This window comes from Mastigoproctus giganteus, chromosome 4 (assembly GCF_048544385.1).
Source record: "Mastigoproctus giganteus isolate SK-2022 chromosome 4, ASM4854438v1, whole genome shotgun sequence".
Taxonomy (NCBI): domain Eukaryota; kingdom Metazoa; phylum Arthropoda; class Arachnida; order Uropygi; family Thelyphonidae; genus Mastigoproctus; species Mastigoproctus giganteus.
Genome location: NC_143578.1, coordinates 213,638,189 through 213,650,500, shown reverse-complemented (window position 1 = coordinate 213,650,500; position 12,312 = coordinate 213,638,189). Strand labels below are relative to the sequence as shown.

General features: G+C 34.9%; 1 protein-coding gene across 1 annotated transcript in view; it reads left to right on the top strand.

Annotated features, from left to right (window-relative positions):
* Positions 1–591: 591 nt before the first annotated feature.
* The window catches only part of LOC150087392 (dynactin subunit 1-like), a gene marked incomplete in the record, with an annotated part of 260,166 nt that continues 248,445 nt past the window's right edge, over positions 592–12,312 (top strand). Inside the window, 2 exon segments of the mRNA XM_090372464.1 lie at positions 592–772; positions 4,470–4,572.

Genomic DNA, 12,312 nt, shown 5'->3' with positions numbered 1-12,312 from the left:
CAGGATCGACACGGCATCAAAGGCTGCGCTTATGTCGAGATATGTGGTTGCTAGCTCAGCTCTTTGTTCGAATGCTGAGAGGATGCGTTCTGTGGTGGCTGCCAAGTTAGTGATTGATGATTTTCCTGCGATGGCATAGTGGATTTCAGGTGGTTTCGTCTGGAGGATTTGTTGAGTAATTGTGGGTAGCAAAGCCTTTTCAAGAGTCTTTAACAGACAAGAGGCAACTGATATGGGTCTGAACTGGCTGACGTTTGCGGCAAATTGGTTTTTAGGGATGGGGTACACTCTGTACTTATTCCATTGGGGTGGGAAATAATGCTCAGTGAGGCATCTGTTGTAGATCGAGAGAAGAGGGTCTATGATGAATGTGCTCAAGTAATGTGATTAAAGGACGCATATTCACTACATGTTTAGAATTTGTAGTTAAGCATTTTGTCTCTGACTTTACGCCTCAGTCTTACCTCACAAAAACAAATTACAATATACTGTAATCTTTTATACTGTGTATAAATAAAAAGTTAAGATTTTAGTTATTTAGAAATCCTCCAGAGGGAGTTCATTTTATTCTGCTCTTTCAGCTGTGACAGACACTGATGTTTAGTCAGGAATTGGGGTGTGATTATTGCTTTAGAAAAATGCGTAGGCTGTTGTACCATATTTTATTTACAACTTAATTTACTTCTAATCGAATAATCAAGGTAAATAACATTTTAATTGCTCCTCACGTATAATTCTGAAGTTTCCAGAGTTAGAAAAGCTTGCTGTTCTTGTAAGTGTAATATTCTCTTTCATTATACGTATGTTGGTTTGCATATCAATGATTATTAAATTTTATTTTTTAAAATACGTTTGTTCAGTATTAATGCACCCCTTGTACAGCAATCAGATAGGACGCTGCAGGTTACATTTTAAGGTAACATGCACTGGTATAAACATTACTAAATATTGCTCGACATAAAATATTAACACTAAACAAACCTTGCTGTGTCGTTCAAATCATATTTTAGTACGAATACTTACATGTAACGTATGACTTATCATTTAACAGGCAGAACTGGCAAATTTATTCATTATTATGTAATTCAGCAGTTGTGGTGTACTATTTAAAAGGTTTTATTGTTGTGTAAAATATAATTCAAATATCTTACTACTCTTTAACTTTTTTTTTTTTTTTTTTTCAATTTGGTTGAAAAAAAGGAAGCTCAGGCAACCCTGTCAGAGACCAGCCAGAGAAGCTGTCTTTACTACCTTGCTCACCTCCTAGTGGTGTGTACGGGCAATGTGGAATCCCACCAGGTGCCCCGTGGCCAAGTAGCCAGAAAAACAACAGAACATGACACAAAACTACATACACACTTCTAGCATTTACAAAGTTCTGTTTTACTCACCAGAGTATTAAAGGTGTAGTTGTGGGAAACCACTACACCTGCTGCTTTGTTTCTGTCTGCAAGTGATGGACCCATCACTTGCAGACAGAAACAAAGTCTCATCCATAGTCGCACAACTTGCAAGGGGATTTGCAGAACATGCTTGAAAATGATGTAAATTTGTTTTATAAAAACCCCAAGCACAAGCGGTATTAGAATCCATAGTACTTAGTACTGTACATGGGTTTAAGGTTGAGAAGATGAAAGAAGATACTTATTGACATTAGATTTGAATTTCTGTAGATTACAATTTTCAAGAAATACATATAAGTTGTTCCAGAAAACGGAAGTCAAAGGGAGAAATAAGGAAGAAGAAATGATTGTTCTATTAGTTGGAAGTTAGACAGTAAAAGGATGCTGGCTGCTTGTGGCACATGTATGGACTGTTTTGGAAGAGAGAGAGAGAGATGGGGGGGATTATATAAGCCAATTCAGAAGAACAATGTCAATGGAACTATCTATACAAAATGCATGCAGCAGAAACAATATCTATGAGACAGAGTGAAGAGACTGTTAGAGATGAGTCATTAATTAACCCGTCTTTTTTAATGGAATCTAGAAGCCACATTGGGAGCACCATCTCAGATGTGGGAACAGTATTCCATGGTTTGGCAGATTTATGATTTGCTAAAAACAGTGAATAGCTGTGTAGAAAAAAGGTAATGCCGAGAGTGAAAGAGAAAACCCAGTTTTTTTCATGCAGAGGAATCAGTATTTGTGACATTCTTATGCCAAGAGAGATTATAAATCAAGATAATTCCTAATAGAAATATGTAACATTGTCTAGAAATCTTAGTGTCGTCAAAGATAAGATAGGAGCAAGCAAAAGAATCCTTGGCCTCTACAAACTGACTGAGTGCATACTCAAACAAATTGAGTACTGTTTACAGGTCTGGAGGCCTCATTTTAGGAAGGATGTAGAGTTGCTAGAACAAGTACAGAGAATGGCAACAAGATTGGTGAGAGGAACAAAGGGGTGCACTTACAAAGAAAGGCTTAAGTTCTGCAAGTTGCGGCATCTGGAGACTAGGCACCTGCGAGGTGATCTGATTGAGGTGTATAAGGCCTTGAATGGTTTGAGCAGGCTCAATGCTGATGGGATACTTCCGCTTGCTTAGATTAAGAACCTGAGGGTGCATAGATTTAAATTGAGGAAAGACAGTCATAGAATAGATGTGCGGAAGTTTGCCTTTAGCCAGTGGGTAGTTGATTGCTGGAACAAACTTCCATCTGTTGTTGTGGAAGTTGATAGTTTAAATAAATTCAAGGCTGAACTAGACAAATATTTGGAGTTATCGGATGGGTGAAATGGGAAGGGGTTTTTTTTTTTTGGCTGATGCTGTATAAGCTTGCTTTCTTGCATCATATGCCTCAAATAATGCTAATACTAAATCATTGGCAATTTGTCCTTCTCCAGCTGTTCCAAAAGTTATGAAATTTGTTTTTATTCTACTATGTGTATAGCAGAATAAACACAAGAGGAAGGCTTCATTGTGCATTGGGCTTATTCAATTCATTCAAAGCCGTAAACATTTGTCAGATATGGCAGGTGCTTAGTCTCCAGATGCTGGAATTTGTAGAGCTGATGCTTTTCCTGATAGAAGCACCCCTTTGTTCCTCTCATCCTCTTCTCTGCACCCATTTCTACAGATCCACATCCTTCCTGTGTTACTGTAAAGATGGGGATTGAGTTATACAGTGAATATATGATTAAACATGGATTTTCAAGGTAATAAATAGAGGTAAAAAAAAAAAAATATATATATATATATATATATATATATATATATATCAGAATATGTTATATCATGCCAGGAAATAGTTTTTATCAAAATTTTTTTTTCTCTCTCTCTGCTATTTGAGAATTTATTAAAATTATTGACCACTAAATAAACCTAAAAAATCAACAAGAACCATTCATATTTTAGGCTATAACAATTTCAGCATTTTTCTTTTTCCCAAACTTCCTTGAATGGTCACCTACCTACAGTATTTGAGGTAGCTCAGTTGACCACAGCTCGGTTATGGACATCTTGAAGGCTGGTACTCCTAAGATTATACTATTTCTGTTGCAGTGTGCACAGCACTCCAATTTATTGAAGTGCCATGAACTGCGAGATATCTGTATTCAAGAATAAAAAGTCACATTAAAAACTTATTAGTTAGTGAGTCAACCATTTTCTTTCTTTGATTTTATAAATGAAGTGGTTCTATTATGATCTTGGTTGATTTATGTTGGATCCAAAACAGCTCACAGAAAAGTAAAACAATTTGAAAAAAAAAAAAAAAAAAGAAAGAAAAACTTTTTTACCTGAGCTGGCTATTATCTAGTATTGTTGAATACTAAATTTGTGATCACAGATTTTGGTAGTTTATAATCTGAATAGTCTTTTGAATGAAATAAGTATTTTTTTCCAGTTGTTAATCCCTTCTTTAGTAAATACGTAGTAGAGTCAACATTTTTAGGAGTTATGAAAACAGCTGCCAAGGAACTCGAGGATTATGTAGATGCAAAGGCATAGCATCTTTTTGGCTACACGTGGTGACACACACAAATACAGTCAGTGGTTGGTTTGGGAAATGCCTGCTTGGCCAGTTTGCAGAGACCAGGAGAAATTAAAATGAAAAAACAAAATCTGAAAATGAGAAAAAATGAGAATGATTAGTAAAGTTAGACCTGCAATCCTAATCAGTGCATTTATGCCACTTTGATAACTCATACACTTAGATGTCACAATTTGGAGGATGAACAAACATCAATGTTTGTGTACTTGTCTTGTGAGAAATTTCAGTGTACACACTTTCTCACAAGGAAAAGTCTTATAAGAAAAGCTTTCCCAGACACACAACTTATGATTGCTCATTGTTAAAATTGCACATGGCTACCTTATTTGGCTCTCACAAACTGACTGAACATATACTCAAACCAGTCATTGGCACTTTGTCCTTCTGTAGCTATTTCAAAAGTAATAAAACTTGATTTAATCTGCTGTGTGTATAATAAATTGTATTCCTCTCACTATCACCCTCTGTTTCTAGTACTACTGCTATATGTGCTGCTTCATTGTAAAGCATGTCTGTATTCAAGAGTAGGAAAACCAGCTTTAGATCTACAAGTGCCTCTCCACATGTTGCTCTAAAGGTATAGTAAAAATGTCACTGCTTTCATAATTTTAAAGTCATGTATTGGTTTCCATTCACCATCAGTCATTTGAGTACAGTGTTCTCCCCAGGACCTATCGAATGGGTGCACCGCCCGGCTAAAATTTAAGCAATTCTTGTGATACCATATGGTACTGCTCACTGATCTCAATCAATATCAATTCGAACATACTATGCAGAGTATTACATTTCCCCACCCAGCTAGCAAAATTTTCTGGGGAGAACACTGCAGTGATTTTTAAAAATTAAAAGTATTTAACATAGGAAACAGTAAATAAATCAGAAAGGAAAAAAAAAAATCATGTTTAAAATTGACAAAAAATATATATAGACTTTTACAACTTAGTTACTATTTATGGTATAGTAGGCCATGTGTTTTCAAACTACTGTGGAACCCTAGGGTTAGGGTTCCATGACGTTTTTAATTAGAGAGGTGACTTTTCAGTTTTTATTTATTTTTTTTTTTAAAGAAAGTGAGATAAATTATTTGTGTAATTATTATAGAAAAAAAGTTATTTTAGAAAAAAGTATAGGTAATGAAGTTTTTTGAGATATATTGACAATATTTTAATATATATCAAGAAATGTCCAATTTTCAGAACTATATAGAGCAGGGATTTCCAAGGTATTCTGCAGAACTCTGGGTTTCTCCAAATGTCCCATTAATTTTTTATCATTGATTTTTTTAATTTGTACAGATATATTACTGTTTTCTAATTTATTATTAATTATTACCTCTTTTAAAGTACTTGAGCTTCTGTAGAAGCTCTTACATTACATAAGAGTTAGGCAACCAAAAAACGTTTGAAAAGCTAGCAGTAGACAATTTGGATTCTAATATAATTACCAAAAATATGATATTTATTTTCTGCGGTTCAGATTCATGATTTTTAAGCTTAATTATTGAATCATGTGACAGAATGGTATACTCCAGCATTGTATATAAGTGCCCATCATAGTAGTAAAGCTTGCAGTATTATATTTAAATATAGCCATTGAAATAATTTGAGAATTGAATCCATTTCTTCATTTAGTTTCTGTCTCTGGGGTACATTGACTTTTCTTCCAGCGAGAGGCCAACTAGGCTTGAGCTTATTCTCATGTTAGAAGCCATTATCCACACGTTGACCTGAATTGCTATTATTTTATATAAATAGTCATCATCAAAAAAGGTGAATCTGCTGTTTATCTGAAACTTCAGGGAACTGTGGTGGCATTGCTGTTCCTGAGGCAGCTATTTGAAAGTGCATCCTTCTGCTCCCGAAGCGCTATTCGAAGTTCATCTTTTTGCACCCAAGACAATTATTCAGATGTACATTTCTTCCACGTCCTCGCTGAACTTTATGGACTTAAAACATCAACTCCCTTAACTGTTGTGCCCCTTCCAACTTTGCACCCAAGATAGGTGCCTCAGTCACTAAAACTCTCATCCATTGAATATATACTGGTTGAATATACATTGAATATATTGCACCTTGTAGTCCTTTCATTTAATAATGAATATATTAATCATGAATGTTCTTGTCACTAAATTATTGAATTTTGCTATTTTTGTAATCAGTTCTATCCCTTATACAGATTGTTTTCTGATATCTAATTTTGTTTAAAATAAGATTATTTGTTAGTGTAGAACTCTGCATTCTCAGTGAAAGCAATCAACATTAATTGTAAACAACCACCATAAAGTTAGAGCTTCAGTGATTTATTATTAAATGAGGGGTGCGAAGTATTTGAAGTTTTGCATATTAATTTGAATAGGATTTAATAGAATTAGATACTGAGAGAGAAAAAGTAATGAATTAAAAACATATAGGATGCTTCAAGTTACATGGCTTGTGGGGCTGTCCTTCTGATTTTTATGTTTTGGGTTGTTTGCTGCCTGAATATTTATTTCTTGTTGTATTTGGACCAAAACTGATGTTAAAATGGATTGAGCATTATCGAAATTAAGATTAAAGATTATCTTTTAAAAATTCTAAATTTAAATTTGCCTAATCAATTTCTTTTTATACGTTGTTCGAGGGTTGCTCCGCATCCTCAGTTGAACTGGAAATACCGTTGGTGTACTTCAGAAATAAAATAATCAATTTTATTTGAAGGAAAAGGGAATAAAAAAAAAAACAGTTGCAGTGTGAGTAGACAATATATAACTGCATTGGTCAACACAGCTGAGCACAGAGCCAGAGGTGGGCTGGCCATAAGACTTACTAAGGAAACCCTGGTGGGCCAGGGGTTTCCCTTGTAAGTCATTGTTCCCTCCTCCCATAACAGCAACAGCTAACACTCCAGCCAACAACTAAATCAGATACAAAGGGAATTATTTGAAATGAAATATGTTTGCACATTTTGACAAATTTTTCACTGGGAACTCTTCTATTGTGAGGGTGGTAGAGAAATGAATTGCATGATACTATAGTTGTGAGCAGTTGTTCTATGTAGGAACACTTGTTCTAAGATTCATCTTTATGTTCACTGGGGGAAGAATGGCAGAAAATAATTGCTCTGGAACATATTGCAGCTGTTGACTTGACTTTGCTATCCTTTGAAAGATAGCTCACTCACCCTTGTTTTTCTCTCAAAGAAATTACACCTGTAGAGTTTCTGCATGTCTCAGTGAAATGACTTGCAGAGGTCTCTCTTTCTGGATGCTCACTCATAGCAGTGCTAATTGGGAAGGATGATGGCACTTATTTATTTTATTGCTGGCAAGCTTTGTGAACTTCCACATTACAAAGAATATTTTTATATTTATTGTTTGCTTTCACCACCAAAAGTAGTTGCCTAAGTCTGAATTCCCCTCCCACTTCCATATCACTGCCAGCATGCTGGGGGAGGGTGATCCCACAGTAAATCATCTTCAAATGGAGCATAATGTTGTATTTATTGATATCAGTTCCACAAGGCTCTCCTCCGTATGCCACAGGTGAGGAGGGAAATAATTGCTGCTTGACACCATAGCAGTTAGTTTTATAGCTACCTGGAAAGGTGTTCTCATAAGTTCTCAGATTAATGACACCTATAGAGTTTTCACATGTCTCAGTGAGATCATGCTTATAGAGTTCCCCTCTATCATCTTAAAAAAGCTCCATGTTACAAAAGCTGATACACTCTGACTGGCTAAAACCACTTAGATTGTATTATTTTATTTATTGTTTTTTTTTTATTTATTTTTTTTATTTCTTTGCTTTCTCAAATTTGACGTTTTACTAGGAAATCTGGCATTTTACTGTTAATCACTGAAAAAAAAATTTTAATTTTAGCATGGAATATTCAAAAATAGTCATTCTTTAAGCATTTAAATTTGAGATTGATGCAGTTCCATATGCTTGATCATATTACAAAAGCTGAAACACTTTTAGATGCAAATATATAGGCTATATTAAGGTTACTAAGAGCAAAAACAGGTGCACATATAATTCCTTTTCCCCAATGTTATGTGTATACAGTGCAACCTCCATTTACAGACACCTCAATAACTGCCAAACTTATTTTCCCCAGTCTGAAGATAGGATTTAGTAATGTGTTTACCTATACGTAACAGGGCTCCTCCGTAGCCAGGTGGGAAGGAGCAGCAGTGCGTAGCACACGCTTCTTGATTAGACCGGGGTTCGAGCCCGTCACCACCAAATACGGAGGATGCGGAAAGGTCAGGGAATGACCACCGCATATTCCCGGAGCAATATGGCCTTAGTTGCTAATGCTCCTAAAAATCAAATAACAACAACAACAACAACCTATACGTAACAAACATTCACAAAATCTAAGACTTCCTCGTAAAATCTATGTTATAATTTACACAACTGTGATGAGTAAAATGAACAACTATATAGACAAATAATATGGTTCAATAAATCAAAATGTCTTATAATGGAAGATTTTAATTTTCTAAATATTGAGTGGAACTTGTGGCTTTCCAACTGATGTAATAGCAAAACTTTTCTGGATTTATTCTATTACTGTTTTCTACACCATCATGCTACAGAGACACTGAGAGAAAGTAATAAAACTTGATCTGATTATCAGCAGACTCCATGCTTTAGGAATCTCCAATTAAAGGACTGCCAGGTGGCAATGATCATAACATTGTCATAACCAACTGACTGTTAAAAATTGCAAATTGTAAATGGGAAGCATTCAGAGTGGTAATCAGAGACTACTAAGCTTTTCATACCAACTAAGAGGGTTCAGGGTTTAAACCTAAATTGATATCAGATGAACTGATGAGACTAGTGGCAGAGAAAAAATACATGATTGTAAATGATCACTGGACACAGAAACCTATAATTAGTATAAATTAGCCTGAAATCATGTGGGTTAGTATAAATTAGCCTGCAATCAAGCTGAAACATATTGAGAAGTCTTTGGCAAAGATTGCATAGAAAAAACAGCAAATAATTCTCTGCTTATGTTAATACTAGAAGGAAAAGGATAAACAACATTGGCCCATTACATATGAATAGCATAACTGTTTAGGATCCTGTTTTGCTGACAAACTGAATGAATATTTTGCATCTACATCATGCATGCATGTTTTTACGGATTGGAATACCAGAAGTATACCAAATATAACTCAGAGCTAAATGATTTTGTGATAACCGAGAAGAAGGTGGAAGAGAAATTGTTGAAGTGACAGAGCCTACCCAGTTATGTTAAGAGGCCATTACAGATTGTAAATGTGCAAATGTCTGTCCTGTTCACAAGTAGTGAAATGAGTAATTACAGATATGCAAGTTAACTTCTGTTAAGGAAAACTATTGGAGTCAGTAGTTAGAGGTAATGTGGGATCATCTTGACAGGAATGCAGTTATATGGTAATCACGGCATGGATTTGTTAAGGAAAGATCTTGCCTGACCAATCTGATTGTGACACAGTAACAAAGGAACTAGATACAAAAAAATAATTCTGTTATCATACACTTATATTTGAGTATAGCTTTGGCATTCCACATGAAAGACTGCTATACAAATCAGAGCACTGTGGCATTAAGGGGTAAGTTACTTCTATGGATAAAGAAATGGTTGGGTAGCAGAAGATAGAGGGTAAATATTAATGTGCACTACTATTCGTGGACTGATGTTATTAGTCAAGTCCCTCGGGAATCAGTGCTGGGCTCCTTATTGTTTTTAACACTTATTGATAAAGACATATCAAGCTTAATGTCTCAGTTTGCAGATGATACAAAGGTTGCCAACATGATCAGTGACAGGAATCAAAGCATACTACTGTAACAAAATCTAGAAAAATGTGTGATCACACTGAAATCTGTGTAATCACACTTATAACATTAGTCCATGAAAAGCAGTGGCCATTTGTAACTACTCTTTGTCTCCTGACACTTAAACATCTCTTTATCCATAGTAGTAACTTGCCCTTAATGCCACATTTCTCCAGCTTATACAACAGTTGTTGATGTGGGACTATATCAAAAGATTACTGTCGCTGTTTGCTTCTCCAAAAGTTTCCAGGTAGGTAGATTTTAGGTCCCTTGTGGCTTGTAATGTTAAGTAAAAAGACACAAACTTATTCAGTATAAAAGACATCACAAAATTAGTTTCTACAGTACTCTTTAGTGTGTAAGCATAGCAGTTAAATTTTAAAAACAGCATGCAGTTGTCATATATCAACTCAAAAAGCATCTGTTAAACTTAACCTACCATTTGAACTACTTACAAACTTATAATTCTAACTTATTTAAAGACATTCCTTTCACATTAACATCGTTGTTAGGAATAACAGTGAAATGTGTACAAGAGGCCATTTTTTTAACAAATTAATGTTTGTTTGTTTGTTTGTTATTTGGTTTTTAGGAGCATTAGCAACTAAGGCCATATTGCTCCAGAGATATGCGGTGGTCATTCCCTGACCTTTCCACATCCTCCGTATTTGGTGGTCACGGGCTCGAACCCCGGTCTAATCAAGAAGCGTGTGCTACGGACTGCTGCTCCTGGCTACTGAGGTGCCACAAATTAATGTAAAAGTGTCTTTACATTAATTTGTTAATGTAAAGACAATGATTAGGGTGCCTCTGTAGCCAGGTGGGCAGGAGCAGTAGTGCATAGCACACGCTTCTTGATTAGACCGGGGTTTGAACCCGTGACCACCAAATCAGGGAATGACCACCACATATCCCCAGCCCGGATAAAGGGTGAGGGTTGGCGTCAGGAAGGGGTTCCAGCCGTAAAAATGGCAAAACAATAAAACAATAAAAACGCTGGCCCCATATAATAATGGGAAAAGGCGAGGACAAAAAAAAGACAATGATTAATTGGATTCCTTCAGATTGTTATTCTATGCCATGTGCTTGATTTTAGCCATCTTTAAAAATTGGCTTTAACCTCTGTAATGATTGGTTCAAAAAAAAAAAAACATAAATATTTATTACTTCAATCAAAACATACCCATTTTATTGAAGTAAAATTGAAAACTTTGTTTAAAAATGCCAATCTGTTCACTAACTTCTCTTGCAAGAATGTTTGTTGGAATTATGGCAAAAGTTTCTATCTTTGATTCATACTAATTGAATTTCAAATATATTTCCTATTTTAAATAATAACTTTGCTAAAGCCTTTCAAAATTACTCACAGGCTTTAATTTAAAATAAAATTTGAAAAGTAACAATTTAAATATTTTAAAGCTTTTAGGAAACCTATTGAAGAACATCATATACTTTAACAATTGACTGAAATATCATAACCTCTTTTCAAATTAGTCTCCTTTCTCTTGATTGTATTTTTAAATTACAAGCTTATGTTTCCAAGTTCAAGTAGCATTACTAATGATACGTGGTCAGAGTGGTAAACTCAACAAATCACTGTTTTGAGAGGTCAGTGCGGAAAACATGGATTCAATTACAGTCGAGAAATGTAAATAAAATTAAAGCGCATGAAAAAAATTGTTAAATAGTTTAATAACTCCAAAGGTCTAACTAAATAATATAGTGAATAATAAAAGGATGCACGATAATTAATTCCATAAATCTAACAACATTGATTAATTAATTTGATAACATTACTAGTATGTATTTAACTTAATACAATAATAACATTCATTCAGGTGCATGAGAGCACGGGTGCAATAGCACATGTTCTTTGAGTGGACTGGGGTTCAAGCCTGTGACTGCTAAATACAATTAACATTTGTATTGATTGATTTAATGTAAACTCCACTGACCTGGTGGTCATGCCGGAGTATAAACAAGAAATATAAGTAACTGATGCTAAAATTATTCCTTATGACCAGTTCTTTACTGACAACCTCGTGATAGCTAATTAGATTAGTCAGAGTTAAACTCTTGATTAATAATTAGTATGAAACCTTTTTGTTGTTGCAGCCAAACCACTGGTATCCTAAATTTTAAAAACCTACTCAATTTACCCAGCTTATCAGCAATCAGTTCAGGATCTATACTGTTACCAGTATAGATCCTGAATATATATATACATATCAAGTGAATTAGTGTAGTTGATTCTTTTCCTTGTACAGTCAATTCCAGTTATTTAAACATATATCAGGACTAGTGCATTTTGGCCCAATTAAGCGGCTGTCCCAATTATCTGAAGTTTCACGTAAATAGTTAAAAATGCAATGGACCCCCGCTTTACAATTGGTTCGCTGTACAGTCAAATTACGTTACGATGGACTCACCATAGTAAAGTACTATACGATGTGTAGTAAGCGTCGGTCATTGTGATCACGTTTGTGAATTGAATTTTAATTCTA